Source organism: Hemitrygon akajei, chromosome 20 (assembly GCF_048418815.1).
Source record: "Hemitrygon akajei chromosome 20, sHemAka1.3, whole genome shotgun sequence".
NCBI lineage: Eukaryota > Metazoa > Chordata > Chondrichthyes > Myliobatiformes > Dasyatidae > Hemitrygon > Hemitrygon akajei.
Genome location: NC_133143.1, coordinates 49,128,762 through 49,142,876, shown reverse-complemented (window position 1 = coordinate 49,142,876; position 14,115 = coordinate 49,128,762).

The window sequence follows — 14,115 nt, the reverse complement described above, 5'->3', positions numbered from 1 at the left end:
TACTTTGCCTCAATCCCTCCCAACCAGGTTCCATCTATCATGCACACACTTTGCCTACTGATTCTCCTATCGCCTCTCTTAACTGCTCTTGCTGCCCATCATTTTCCAAACCTTGGGAAAGATACTCCCTGTCTACTCTATCTATGCCTCTCGTAATCTTATAAACCTCTATCCATTCTCCCCTCAGCCTCCTCCACTCCAGAGAAAACAATCTAAGTTTGCCCAACCTCCTGTTATAGCACTCTAAACCAGTTAACATTCTGGTAAACCTATTCTGCACCCTCTCCAAAGCCTTGCCATCCTTCTCATAACAGGGTGGCCAGAACTATGTGCAATACTCCAGAAGTGGCCTAATTAGAGTTTTCTAAATCTGTAACACAAATTTGTGACTTTTAAACGAAGTGCATTGACAAATAAAGGCAAGCATGCCATATGTCTTCTTAAACACCTGATCAATCTTTGTAGCCACTTTTAGGGAGCTAGGGACTTGGACCTCAAGATGTCTATGCCCATCAACACTGTTCAGGATCTTGCCCTTAACAGTGTACTGTCTCTTTGTATTTTTGACCCACCAAGATGCAACATTTTACATTTAGTCATCAGTCATTTCTCCATCCATATCTGCAACTTAGGAACAACAATTAAATCTTTTTAATAAAAAGAAACAAGATGCTAGAAGAACTCATGGATCAGACAGAATCTGTGGAGAGAAATGGACAGTTGGCTTTTCAGGTCAAGTCTGTTTATTTGGACTGAAAGATAAATTGGTGAGGAGAGGGGTTGGGGAAAGAGTTGGTAAGCATTAGGTAAATCCAGGCGAGGAGTGGTAATGGGAAGGTGGAAGAGGGAAGAGTGGAAATAACAATATAAACCAACGAACATCAGAAAATTATAGAATCTGAAAGGAGAAGAAGGTAGAACATGGAATCAAGTATACCTTGTCACTTTGTTTGGCCAATTGATTGTCTGTGATGGTATATTTGATTAATTTGAGTGAATACTTGGATAGATCTCAAGTGGACAATACTATAACATTTCACATTTCAGCCATCTTCAAATTCTCTTGAATAATCCAAGGCTAAATGCTTCTGAAAAAATAATCACCACTTTTGTGTTATTTGTATTCATAGATTCTTGGAGTCAAAGACTCATATCATATAGAAATAAGCCCTGTGGCCCACCATGTGTATGCTGACCCTCATGTAACCATTTATACTAATCTCAAAGACCAATATTTGGTTCTTAGCATTCGATGCGTTGGTAACTGAATTGCTTGTCTAGGTAATTAAATGTTGCTTGTGCACCTGCCTGTATCACCTTTACAGGTATTACATTCCATAGTGTAATCATCCACTGAGTGAAAAAAAAGTCAGATTGTCTCTAAGCATATTACTCTTCTTTACAATGTAGTATTGCTATTTCAACCATCATCATGTGATTATCTGATTATTACTATTTATAGAGTCTCACAGTGTCAAAGAGTCTTGGAGTTATACAGAATGAAAACAATTACTTTGGTCTAACTTGTCCAGGCTGAACAACGTGTGTTGCCGTTTACTTCCATTTTACTTCATTTGGCTCAGAATCCTCTGAACCTTTTCTATCCATGTCCCTGTCCAAAAGTCTTTTAGACACCGTAATTGTACCTGCCTCAGTCACTTCCTCTGGAAACTTGTTCCACATACCAGTCATGCACTGTGTGAAAACCTTGCGCATCCAGATCTTTTGAAGTCTTTCCCTCTCGTGTTAAGCCATAGCTCTCTATCTTCCGACTCACTGACCCAGGATAAAGACTGTGACGATTCCACCTTATTCGTGCCCTTCAGCCTTCTTTGCGCCAGGGAAAGGAGCCCCAGTATATCAGGTTTCTCCACAGAACTTGTCCTCCAGTCTAGGCAACATCCCTATGAAACTTTTCTGTACCCTCTCTAGCTTAATTACATCCTCTCTGTATAGTTTGGTGACCAGAACTGAACACAATTTTTCACACACACAGATTGACTATCGTGTTTCTTATAATACACCTCTAGGAGCTTTATTTACTGGCAAATACTTGGAGATGTCCTGAGGTCTTAAAGGTCTTTCTTTCATTAAAGTTGACAATGTTGTTGATATTGCTGTTGTCAAGTTCAACGATGAATCAAATATTTCATGTGTCTAGAAATGTTCAAATATTATATCATAAATGCTTTGATGAGTCCACTTTTCCATCTTTCCCCAAAGTTACCACTATTTGTGGAATTTGCATTTAATTGTTACATGAATTACTGAAGCTCAAACTCCAAACTAAGTTTTTTATTGGAATATCTATTTAACTTTATCTGCTATATTAATTTTTTTATCAAGATTTACAACTCAGGCAAGAGCTTTGAAGGATTTGCATGCTTGAGAGCAAAAAAATGGTTTGGATAATTATAAGTTCCTATAGGTGGAAGGTGGTAATTATGGATTTCAGTATTATTTGTTAGATATGAAATCAGCTCAGTAAGAGGGTACAGTTCAGTTAATTATAAATGGAAATTAAATTGTCTGTACTCCTTGCAATGTTGCAAAAATGCTATTGAAGGAAATGCCTAGGGAAATGTGAAATAAAATGGAATTGCAGTGTGTTCAGAAAATTCTTACTCCAAATTTGTTTCTAACATTGTCTCCCCGAACACTCTGCTCCTTAAAAACCCTCAGTGACACTCACTTCCTCAACTCACCTCAAGTATTTGATTGTACTTCATCAATCCTGCTTTCTTTATCTGTCTTTTGTTACCAACCACGTAAGGAGTCATTTCCACAGTAACCACATTTTAAAAAGAACCTCTGCACGCTTTGGGTCAACACTGGTCTTTGCCCAGTACATTGGTGAGACCTGATGTGGCTTCCTCTACATCAGTGAGACCCAAAGAAGATTGGGCAATCACTTCGTCGAGTGATGCTTCCACTGTGGCTTCCTCTACATCAGTGGGATCTGATGTAATAGTTTGGGGGACCGCTTTGTCAAGCATCTTCACTCCACCTGACACACCAGGTGGGATTTGTGTGATCACCTATTTTAATTCTACTTCCCATCCCTATTCTGACATATTGGTACATGGCCTCCTGTACTGGCATGATGAGAGCACTCTCAGGTTGAAGGAGCAACACCTCATATTCATTCTTGGTTGCCTTTGATTTGATGGCATAAGCACTGATTTCTCTAGCTTCCAGTACTTTCTCCCCCTAGCCCCTTCTAACTTTCCCATTCCCCATTTTGACTACTCTTTCACCACTTCCCTTTTCCCCTCCCGTCTTTGATGCTTCTCCTCCTCGCCTTTTTCCCAGGGTCTACTCTCCATTCCTGTCAAATTCCTTGTCTTCAGCCCTTTACCTTTTCCATTTACCTCCCAGCTTCTCACTTCACCCGCCCTCATTCCCCTTCACCTCATGTGTTACATTAAATTTTGTAAAACACTGGATAAATGTCTGGAAGGTAAAATGACAATTTAACTCTTTGTGAGCTTGCAGCATGTAGATTGTCTCTACAAGGTAAACACTATAGGTCTGTTAATGTCTCGTGTATGTTGATACCACCTGAAACACACACAAAATTCTGGAGGAACTCAGCAGGCCAGGCAGCATCTATGGAAAAAAGTACAGTCGATGTTTTGGGCCGAGAACCTTCGGCAGTACTGGAGAAATGAAGATGAGGAGTAGATTAGGGGAGAGCAAAACTCAAGGTGGTTGGTGAAAGAAGGGGGAGCGGTGAAGTAAAGAGCTGAGAAGTTGATTGGTGAAAGAGATACAGGGCTGGAAAAGGAAGAATCCGATAGGAAAGAACAGAAGGCCATGGAAGAAAGATAAGAGGGGAGGAGCACCAGAGGGAGGCAATGGGCAGGTAAGGAGATAAGGTGAGAGAGGGAAAAGGGAATGGGGAATGGTGAAACGGGGAGGGGGGAGGTGGGTCATTACCAGAAGCTTGAGAAATCGATGTTCACACCATTAGGTTGGAGGCTACACAGACGGAATATAAGGTGTTGTTCCTCCAACCTGAGTGTGGCCTCATCTCAACAGTAGAGGAGACCATGGACTGATATAACAGAATGGGAATGAGAAGTGGAACTAAAATGGGTGACTGCTCAGAGATCCTGTTTATGCAGGCAGACAGAGCTTAGGTGTTCAGCGAAACGGTCTCACAATTTACGCCTGGTCCCACCGACATACAGGAGGCCTCACTGGGAGCACCAGGCACAGTATATGACCCTAACAGGTGAAGTGTTGCCTCACCTGGAAGGACTGTTTGAGGCCCCCGAATGGTGGTGAGGGCAGAGGTGTAGCTGCAGGTGTAGCACTTGTTCCGCTTGCAAGAGTAAATGCCAGGAGGGTAATCAGTGGTGAGGGATGAATGGACAAGGGAATCACATGGGGAGAAATCCCTGCGGAAAGCAGAAAGTGGGGAGAGTGGAAAATGTGCTTGGTGGTGGGATCCTGTTGGAGATGGCGGAAGTTCCAGAGAATTATGTGCTGCTCACGGAGGCCGCTGGGGTGGTAGGCGAGGACAAGAGGAACCCTATCACTGGTAGGATGGTGGGACGATGGGGTTTCACATATCACCTTGTGTTTCTCTCTCCCCTACCCCACCTTTTAAATCTACTCCTCATCTTTTCTTCTCCTGTCTCAGCCTGAAACGTTGACTGTACTTTTTTTCCATAGATGCTTCCTGGTCTGCTGAGTTTCTCCAACATTTTGTGTATGCTACTTGGATTTTGAGCATCTGTGGAATCTCTTGTGTTTGTGAGTGGATAGCTCCTGGTTTGTTTCTTAGTCTCAGGCACCATTAACGTGAGGATGTCTGTTAATGACTAGATGCCTTTTGGTCTCTTTGAGAGCTAGGTTGTTGGATAGTTTCTTAGTGTCTGTCAAGTTGGCTTGATGGATTTTTTTTTGGATTTGGGCTTATCATTCGTACAGTATGTAGTATTGAAGTTCTTTTGTAAGTCCAAGGAATGTTGTGTGCTGTGAGATAATGGGGAGCGACCATTAAAGTTAATGAACACGTGTGTTCTTTGAATGAAAGAAACCAGACTTAGTTAATGTAAGAACAAAGAGTTTGTATGTCTTGTGGTTGCTCTAGGCTTGTGAAACTCATATTTATTGGGATACCCTTCCTGGTTTTGTTGGACTTCACCTGAGAGCCAGAAATCATCATCGGTGACTAGGACCCCTACTTTTATGAAAGAGTTAGAACTCGGCGATGCCCCGACAACAACAATCAAGTGGTGACTCAGAATAATGCACACTGAAGTCTTTGTGACTTGCCTGATAATACTTTGTGTGGTTTATTTATATGGGGATATCTGGTACGATGATGATTCGGATGGGGATGAAAACAATGTAATCGATATGCGCTTCCTCCGTTGTGTAAAAGTTAAAGAAGTACACTGGAAAGCCACCGAGCAAAATCAAGCTGCAGCGACTGTTCCCTACTGCCATGGAGACCACTGTCCATAACTGCACTCCCACCGAGTTACAGGATTTAGCCCAAAGGTTGCATCAGCTGTTAGGGGAATCCTTGCTCAGATGCCTCTCCTACCAATGGGATTTAGGTTTTTAAAATATGCATTAACTGATTCCATTAGGATCATTAACAATGGACCCATTAGTCCTAGCTTAACTGTGGGCTGGTCAGGCTGATGGAGCTGAATGCTTCCTTTGAAGCATACAAGCTGTCCATGCTAGCTACCCTGCCCTTTTGGATTGGAATGCATCTCCTCGTCTCTGGAAACCACTCTCCTTGAGGCTATTTAATGCCTCTGAGATATTATAACACAATTTGCCATTTATAATAATCATGTCTTTAACAGCCCCGCTTGTATGCTAACCTGAGAGGCACCTTGTTGACTCTGTTAGCGTCAGCTGAGGGTCAGGCTGTTGCAGAGACAAGTAGTTTATTGGCCCAACTTGAAGAGCTGGATGCAGATCAGGAACGGGAGCAGGTTAAGACTGCTTTTCAATCCTGTCAGCAACTGGGACATTCTAATCACATGACGAGTGAAACTAGGAATGCTCCAAAGCAACCAACAACAGTCAGCATCAAAGATCCCCTCTTCCCATCCTAGTAGAAAGGAACTATTCCTGTCCCTGCTGAAGGCAGGGCTGGAGAAGGACAAAAAAATGATGGTGTACCTACTGGTGTTATTTAAGTATTATACAGTGAGCATTGTGACCCAGGTGGATTGCATTTAATAGCCCAGAAAAAGGAACTGATCACCCTTCCACCCTTTACACTAGAATGTAATGTTAATCCCAAAAAGGAGGGTGTTCCTCAGTTATATCCAGACTTGGATGAATTGGACACTGGATGGCAGGTTACTCAAACCATCGCCTAAGGGTAGGTCCAGGGCTCCAGGACCACCAGGTTTCTATCACCTCCAGCTTCTCACTTCAACCCCCTTCCCAACCCACCTGGCATCACTTATCACCTTCCAACTCGTATTCTCTCCTCTCCCCCCACCTTCTTATTCTGGGTTCTTATCCCTTTCTTTCTCATTCCGATGCATGATCCCGGCCTGAAATATCGATGCTTTATTCCTTTCCACAGATGCTGCCTGGCCCGATGAGTTCTTCCAACTGTTTGTGAGATGTTACATTTATCACGTTTTTCAAATTTGCAATGATTAAAACGGAGGACTTTTGTAAAGTGATTTGACAAAAGCAAGCTATTTATTGAAGCAGAAACCATCCAACAAGTTCATCACTGACAGAACAGCATTTTTATTATTGCCCAGGCTAAAGAGTCAGTGCAGGGGTGGGCTGAGGGAGAGATGCTTTGGTTCAGGTGGAGTTGATTTCTGCGTTATTAAAACACTGTCACATTTCATTCCAAAGATGTCCTCTTCTGCTACCACATTTAAGTTTTTCCACTGATGCTGTTCTCCAGCCAAGATAAACAAAACTCTGTTCAGCTTGTAAGTGTATCTGAACTCAAAGTCAATATTGATTTATTATCATTTCAAGTGGGTACAGAGGTGAGGTTAACCTGGAGTTTCCCAATGTTTTCCTAAACATTCATCATTCTGAAGAAATTATCTGGAAGTTATCACTTCCAGAAAGCTAAGCAATGGCGCTAACAAATCTGCATTCAAGAATTGATTTCCTGTCGAATGGACCAGAATATAGCAATAATTCTGCTGGAGTGATCCTTAGGATTGACTTAGATAAAAATCTAGTATCAATCTAGTCTGAAACAGTTCCTTCACTCCTAACTAGGGGCTAAAATCAATGTTAATATAAAGCAGCTTCTAACAGCTTCCCAATACATATCCATCCACATGGCAGAGTGGATATACAGGTACAGCTCATTAATCAGGATTTTGTTGATTTAATAAATGTGCCTTTATTGTCTACCTCCAAGTATTTCCTTTCTTCTTATAACTACAAGACAACTTCGACCATTTTCCATTAAGTAAAATGGAACGTTATTGAAATTCAGATGGAGGAATAATCCTTATACAGCAGGTCCAGCATTCATCAGATCGCCTGAACAATTGTGCTCCACAAAGAAATATTGAACAAAGGCGAATAATAGAACTGGGCTAAAGCAGTCATTCAAGAGCTGGTGCTGTATAAACATTAGATTTCCCCGTATAACGGCACCAGCCATCAGTTTACTGTCAGAGGTAAAATGTGAACAAAAGCCAGTGAGAACATTCTTTCATGGGCCATGCAGGGCCGAGTTCTTTACAACCCAGGAGCAAGAGCTTAGTTTGATGTTTGGTGGGCATTCCTCAAACAGAACAAACAAATGCGCGGACTGACATTTCAATAGGGAAAGGAACCCAGGATCTATAATTGTCAGAGTGCCACATTGAACCTCGCAAATTTGCCACCTACTTCATCAGACTCTAAATCTTTACCCTGCCTTGTATCAGAGCACAGCAGCAGCTGTACAGCAAGTAAACAGCTTGTAATATTCTGACCGGCTGCAACTTCTCAACTATTAATTAGATAATGCAAATAAAAACAGAAATCCTGAGATTTCTATTTTTATTTTAAAAAACAGCCATTCTCTCTCTCTCTTGCTCTCTCACACACATGCTCTCTCTTTCTGTCTGTCTGTCTCTTTCTGTCTGTCTGTCTGTCTGTCTGTCTGTCTCTCTCTCTCTCTCTCTCTCTCTCTCTCTCTCTCTCTCTCTCCCCCCCCCCCCCCCCCTCTTTTTCTGTGCGGTCTTTCCCCAGTGCTGATCTCAGGATTTGACAGACAGTAGTCTTTGGGTGGTCTCTTCACAATCCACCTGCTCAATAAAGCAAAGGAATTAGCTTCCTCCTGAAACAGTACCAGGATTAAAAGTGACTGTCTTGAGGTTTTGTATTTTAATGACAGTGTCTACAAGGTACCTTTGTGTCCACTTGTTAGCACAAGTTCCTCCAGATCCTCTTCAAGATATTTTTAAGGAGTGGCGTCTCAGGAAGGTGGCATTCATCATTAAGGGCCTCCACCACCCAGGACATGCCTTCTTCTCATTGTTACCATCAGGAAAGAGGTACAGAAGGCTGAAAACTCAAAGATTCGAGAAAAGCTTCTTCCCCTCTGCCATCTAATTTCTAAATGGGCATTGAACCCATGAACTCTATCTCATTGCTATTTTTATTTCTGGTTTTGCACTACCTATTTTAACTTAACAATTTAATATACATATATAATTACTGTAATTCAGTTTTATTCTATATTTATCTTGTATTGCATTGTACTACTGCTGCAAATATAGCAAAGTTCACGACATATACCAATGAAATTAAACTTGATTCTCATTCTGATTCTGACCTCCTCTGCCCACACCTTCTGTGTGATCAATTCACTTTCTTGCAACAAATGTCCAGTCTCTATTGAAGCAGCCAAATGGCATCAAGAATTTCCCCAGCCGCAGCCGAGTGCTCGGGTCTGCTATGCTGCATTCCCTTCCCTGTCAGTGTGCAAAAATACAACAGCCTGCCAAGGCAGGTGTTGTAATACAGAGTAAATGGGGTGTGCGAGGAGAGAGAGAGAGAGAGAGAGCGAGAGAGAGAGAGAGCGAGAGAGAGAGAGAGAGAGAGAGAGAGAGAGAGAGAGAGAGAATGGCTGTTCTTTAAAAATAAAAAGAGAAATCTCAAGATTTCTCTTTTTATTTGAATAGTCTAATTAATGGTTGAGAAGTGAGAGAGAAATGAGAGAATGAGAGTGGAGGAGATAGAGAAAGACAGAGAGATGAGAGAGACGGGGGGAAAGGGGAAAGACAGAATAGCAAGAGAGAGAGAAGGAGAATGGGTAGAAGAACCATGTCCTCAGGTGCTTAGCAGACTTACAACTCAGATACTTATTCACCAAGGAGAATGATACATCACTTTTGACCCAAAGTATGGCTATAAAGCTGATGCACCATCAATAACTCTCAGAGACGGGAGGCGAACGATAGGCTTTAATTAGCTGCAAGAGACCACGATTAGTAGCAAGAGACCACCACACAACATCCTAGAGACTGAGGGAGAAGCAGTGCCTCCAATCGCCTTTATACAGGGGTCTGTGGGAGGAGCCACAGGAGCAGTCAGCAGAGGGGCGTGTCCAGACAGGTATATGTAGTTCACCACAAAAGCATAAGTATAAATTAAGCTTTCTGGAAACTATTTAAGTATGGTTATCAGTGCATATCAATACATTGTGATAGAGTTCTACCTGTAATTTTTATAAAAGTTAAGCATTTTGCAATGTCTTTAATATAGTCATCTTCTGCATGTTCCTTGACTCAAATTTAATATGTCAACAGAATGGATATTAATGATATTAGGAGAATTCAAGCAAAATTTGAGTTGACTGACCTTTCAAGTTTTGCCCCAGTAAAATTAGGAATATAGGTAATTGAATATCAACAGCTCAATCAGGAGAAAATCAGAAAAATCTGCTGATGCTTACACCTGGCTATTGCACATTCTTTTATCTCTATCCTTTCCCCTCAAATTCTATGAATGTAATTAATATGTGTAACATTTTCTATATAAAAGGTTCCATATCAATGAAATGTACTCTAATTTGTTTACAGATCTATATCATCGGTAAGCACTATTGATAGGGCAAATGCATTATTGACAACACACGTAGGGTTACAGCACACAGTGAATAAAGGCTAATAATTCACTCAAAGTTCATTTAAATTGCTTTCTTTATAGATTATGTACAACTGACATACAGTATGATTTTCAGACGTGGTTTCTCTAAGCACTTAGGGTACTGGCTTAACATGACATTTGAGAACATGATAATTTGAATTGATAATGCAAGAATAAATATTGTTATGTCAGAATATGCATTTATATAAAGGGCATACTACTTAAAACAATACTTATGTAATAATCTTGACTTCTGAAATGTACATCATTACAATTTAACATCAATATTTTGTTAATACGTTGCCCATTATTAATGATAATTAATGGCATCTTCTTCAGTAAGAATGGCATATGATTGAAATCAGCAGGAGGTAAGGCATCTGCAGAGAGATAAAATCTGAGCTGATGTTGCGCCAGACTTTTCACCAGAATGATGAAAGTTATGATGAAAACATATTGTAGAACATAGACATAGAATAGTACAGCACAGTACAGGCCCTTCAGCCCACAATGTTGTGCTGACCCTTAAACCCTGCCTCTCATGTATCCCCCCACCTTAAATTCCTCTATGTACCTGTCTAGTAGTCTCTTAAACTTCACTAGTGCATCCACCTCCACCACTGACTCAGGTAGTGCATTCCACGCACCAACCACTCTCTGAATAAAAAAACCTTCCTCTAATATCCCCCTTGAACTTCCCTCCCCTTACCTTAAAGCCATGTCCTCTTGTATTGAGCAGTAGTGCCCTGGGGAAGAGGCGCTGGCTGTCCACTTTATCTATTCCTCTTAATATCTTGTTGCCGGACAAGCCATTAATTTAAGTATATTCTGAAAATGTTGATTTCCATCATGGGCGCAACCTTCCCTGAAGGCCCTCACTTTGTAGTTTAAAAACAACATCTTCCTCTCTGCCATCATATTTCTGAGAAGTCCATGAACACTACCGTGTTAATAGTCTTTTGCTTTAATTATTTATTTCTGTAACTTGCAGCATATTTTTTGTTTTGCATTGTCCTGCTGCCGCAAAAGAACATATTTCATGACCTATGTCAGTGATAATAAAGCTCATTCTATTTTCCAACATTCACCATATTTTGTTTTTACATTATCAGCTTCACCCTACCTCAGGAGATCCCTTCCTAACCCATGCGCCTTTTCAGGCGAGTTTTCTTTTATCTTAGCTTACTCCTTTATCAAGCACGTGAAAGCATTTTGCTATACTGGTGATAATATCTAATGTCAGTGCTTTTGTTGGATTTGGAATTGACGTTTATAGAGCCTCAATTTAAACTTATCATTTTAGATCGATTTTCCATTTGATGCCCCATGAACACTTGATAGATATTTCAAGCATGAGGTTTTGGCGAGAGAATGAAGCAAGTGTGATTTTTTTTTTCAGATTTCCCCAGCATAGAGCCGCCAAATGTCTGATGTAATGAATGGCCTCCTCTGGCTCTATGATAATACAGCAGAATTTATACCTCTCTGACAGGTTGTCAACAAAAACTTGTCTATCAGAAATCTAGGCTAATATTATTTTCTGGAATGACGAAGCAAAACATTATAAATAACCAATTGCATCTATACGGCACTTCAGTGTAGAAATATATCTTGGAGTCCTTCACAAGAGCGTAATCATGAAAAAAATCCACGAGTCTGACAGTCCAGGGCCAAGCGTTGGAGGCTTGAAGGTGGCCTGTCCTGGAATTAGAGGCCTGTCTGTGTGTGAAGGGGTGACTGGGTGGAAGGCTTGGAAAGTGGCTTGTTTTGCTTTCGCTGACTTGTTTCATGCTGTAGTTGTTGCCGCTAGTGCTGTTCTGCTGAACATTGTGGGTATGCTGTGCTGGCACTGGAATGCATGCCAATACCTGTGGGCAGTCTGCAGCACATGTTTGGGTGTGTTGGCTGTTAACAGAAACAACACATTTCACTGTGTATTTCGATGTACGTGTGATAAATAAATCGGAATATGAATCTGAAAAATACCAAATTGACCAAAAGAAGGTGATTCTTGGAAGAGCAACTAAAATACAAAAATAACATATCAGTGAAAATAAGATGAATCATCTCTTGGCTTTAATTTAATTTCAGCCACTTCAAGAAGGTACTGTAGCATAATGGTTAGCACGACGCCTTGCAGTACAGGTGATTGGGTTCATTTCCTGCTGTTGCCTGTAAGGAGTTTGTATGTTCTCCCTGTGACCGTGTGGGTTTCCTCTCGGTATACTCGTTATTCTGGTTTCTTCTCACAGTCCAAAGATGTACCATTTGGTAGGTTAATTGGTCATTGTAAATTGCCATGTGAATAGGCTAGGGTTAATTCAGGAGTTTCTGGGTAGCTTGGCTTGAAGGGCCTATTATGCACTCTATCTCAATAAAACAAAATAAAATAAAAACAGAGATGGGACAATAAGGTGAGAAGTTGGTAATATCAGCAGTATGTAACATCACTCCCAACCAGAAGACGAATGGTCTGGTTGAATCTCCTTTCAGGAGCAAAAACACAACAGAAAAATGATATGCTTTTTGCCCATTCAAACAGAGAGATGTGGTATAGATTTTCTATTCCCATCCATGCTTGGATGCACTTCGAAACAATTTTCAGTGGGCAGATACAATAGAAGTGTTGGCTGAAAGTATTTCTACATCTTACACATGTTTATCTTTGTGCTCTGGAAGGTACAAACAGAAATGAAGGTAATTTACTGGCATGATCAGACTCCAAATGGTATAGGTCTGTACTTGGTTGTTGTCACCTCTGGATACGAGTTATGAACACACATTATACCTTAAATTCAAAATATTAATACACAGGAGGTCACGAATGTGAGTTAGGATACAGTAGTCAGTAAATTTTAACCGCTTTTTTTCTTTGCTTTTAATTTTTCCTGTTTATGCAGGATACTGAAGTGTTAGTAGCATTCAGATTATTTAATTCTTGTATTCAACACATGAAGGCCAGATTTGTTTCGTAGTGTTTTTGACACCTCTTTCATGCTCTCCCACTGTTCGTGAGCACCACTAGGGTTGCTAGTGTTAATCCACACTGTTGAGGCAGTTTGTGTCAATTCGAGCCGTGAGGTCAAGTTGCACAAGAGCTAACTGTACGTTCATCCGGGTATACCCCACACTCAGAGACAGGTTTCCCTGCTGTCTCTGAAGAAAAACCCATTAGTTTTGGCAATTACAGGCTCTTCCTCCCTCCCCCAGCCCCCGCCCCGCAAGTAGTGGGCTGAACATCACAAAAAGAATGGCATCGTTAAAGTATGTGGTTAGCAGGTATGCCATAGTGTTAAATATTTCCTTGCATATGTATGCTGTATTCCTAGTGGAAATGGCAAGGTAACAGGCTTGCCACAAAGAGGATAAAGCTTCTGCAAACAGAATTCATCTGTTTTCCCCAAATACATATTTCCTGGCTGATGAACACGTTTGATCCATGCTCTACATTTCCTCCATTACTGTATGTATCATTTATTCCCTATAATCTTCTTTTCAGATACTTTATTGAAGACTTTCCAAAAATTCAAATGTGCATCTGCTGCATTCCTTTTATCCATCCATTTCTTTTGATGTATTCAATGTTTTTTTCCAAAATTGATATTCCTTAAACAAGTACATGTTGGCTGCCTTGATCAACCATATCTTTCTAAAATGCTCACTAAATTGATTGAGCAACTTACCATTGATGTCCAGATATTAGAAAATCATTTGCCGAATCACAAAAGAAGCCCAGTTCTAAAGGCAATACATCACTGTAGCTGTATGAGATTGAGGTACTTTATAAATGATCAAGACATACAAACAAGCTGGATGAACTCAGCAGGTCTGGCAGCATCCGTTGAAATGAGCAGTCAACGTTTCGGGCCGAGACCCTTCGTCAGGACTGAATGTTATAAATGATTGCTGCCGTGTTTATTTTTTTCTTCAATTTCAAATCCACTCACAATCCTAGCACAATAACCTGAATAATTTAATATATTAGTGGTGATGGAAAGAGTGAACGAT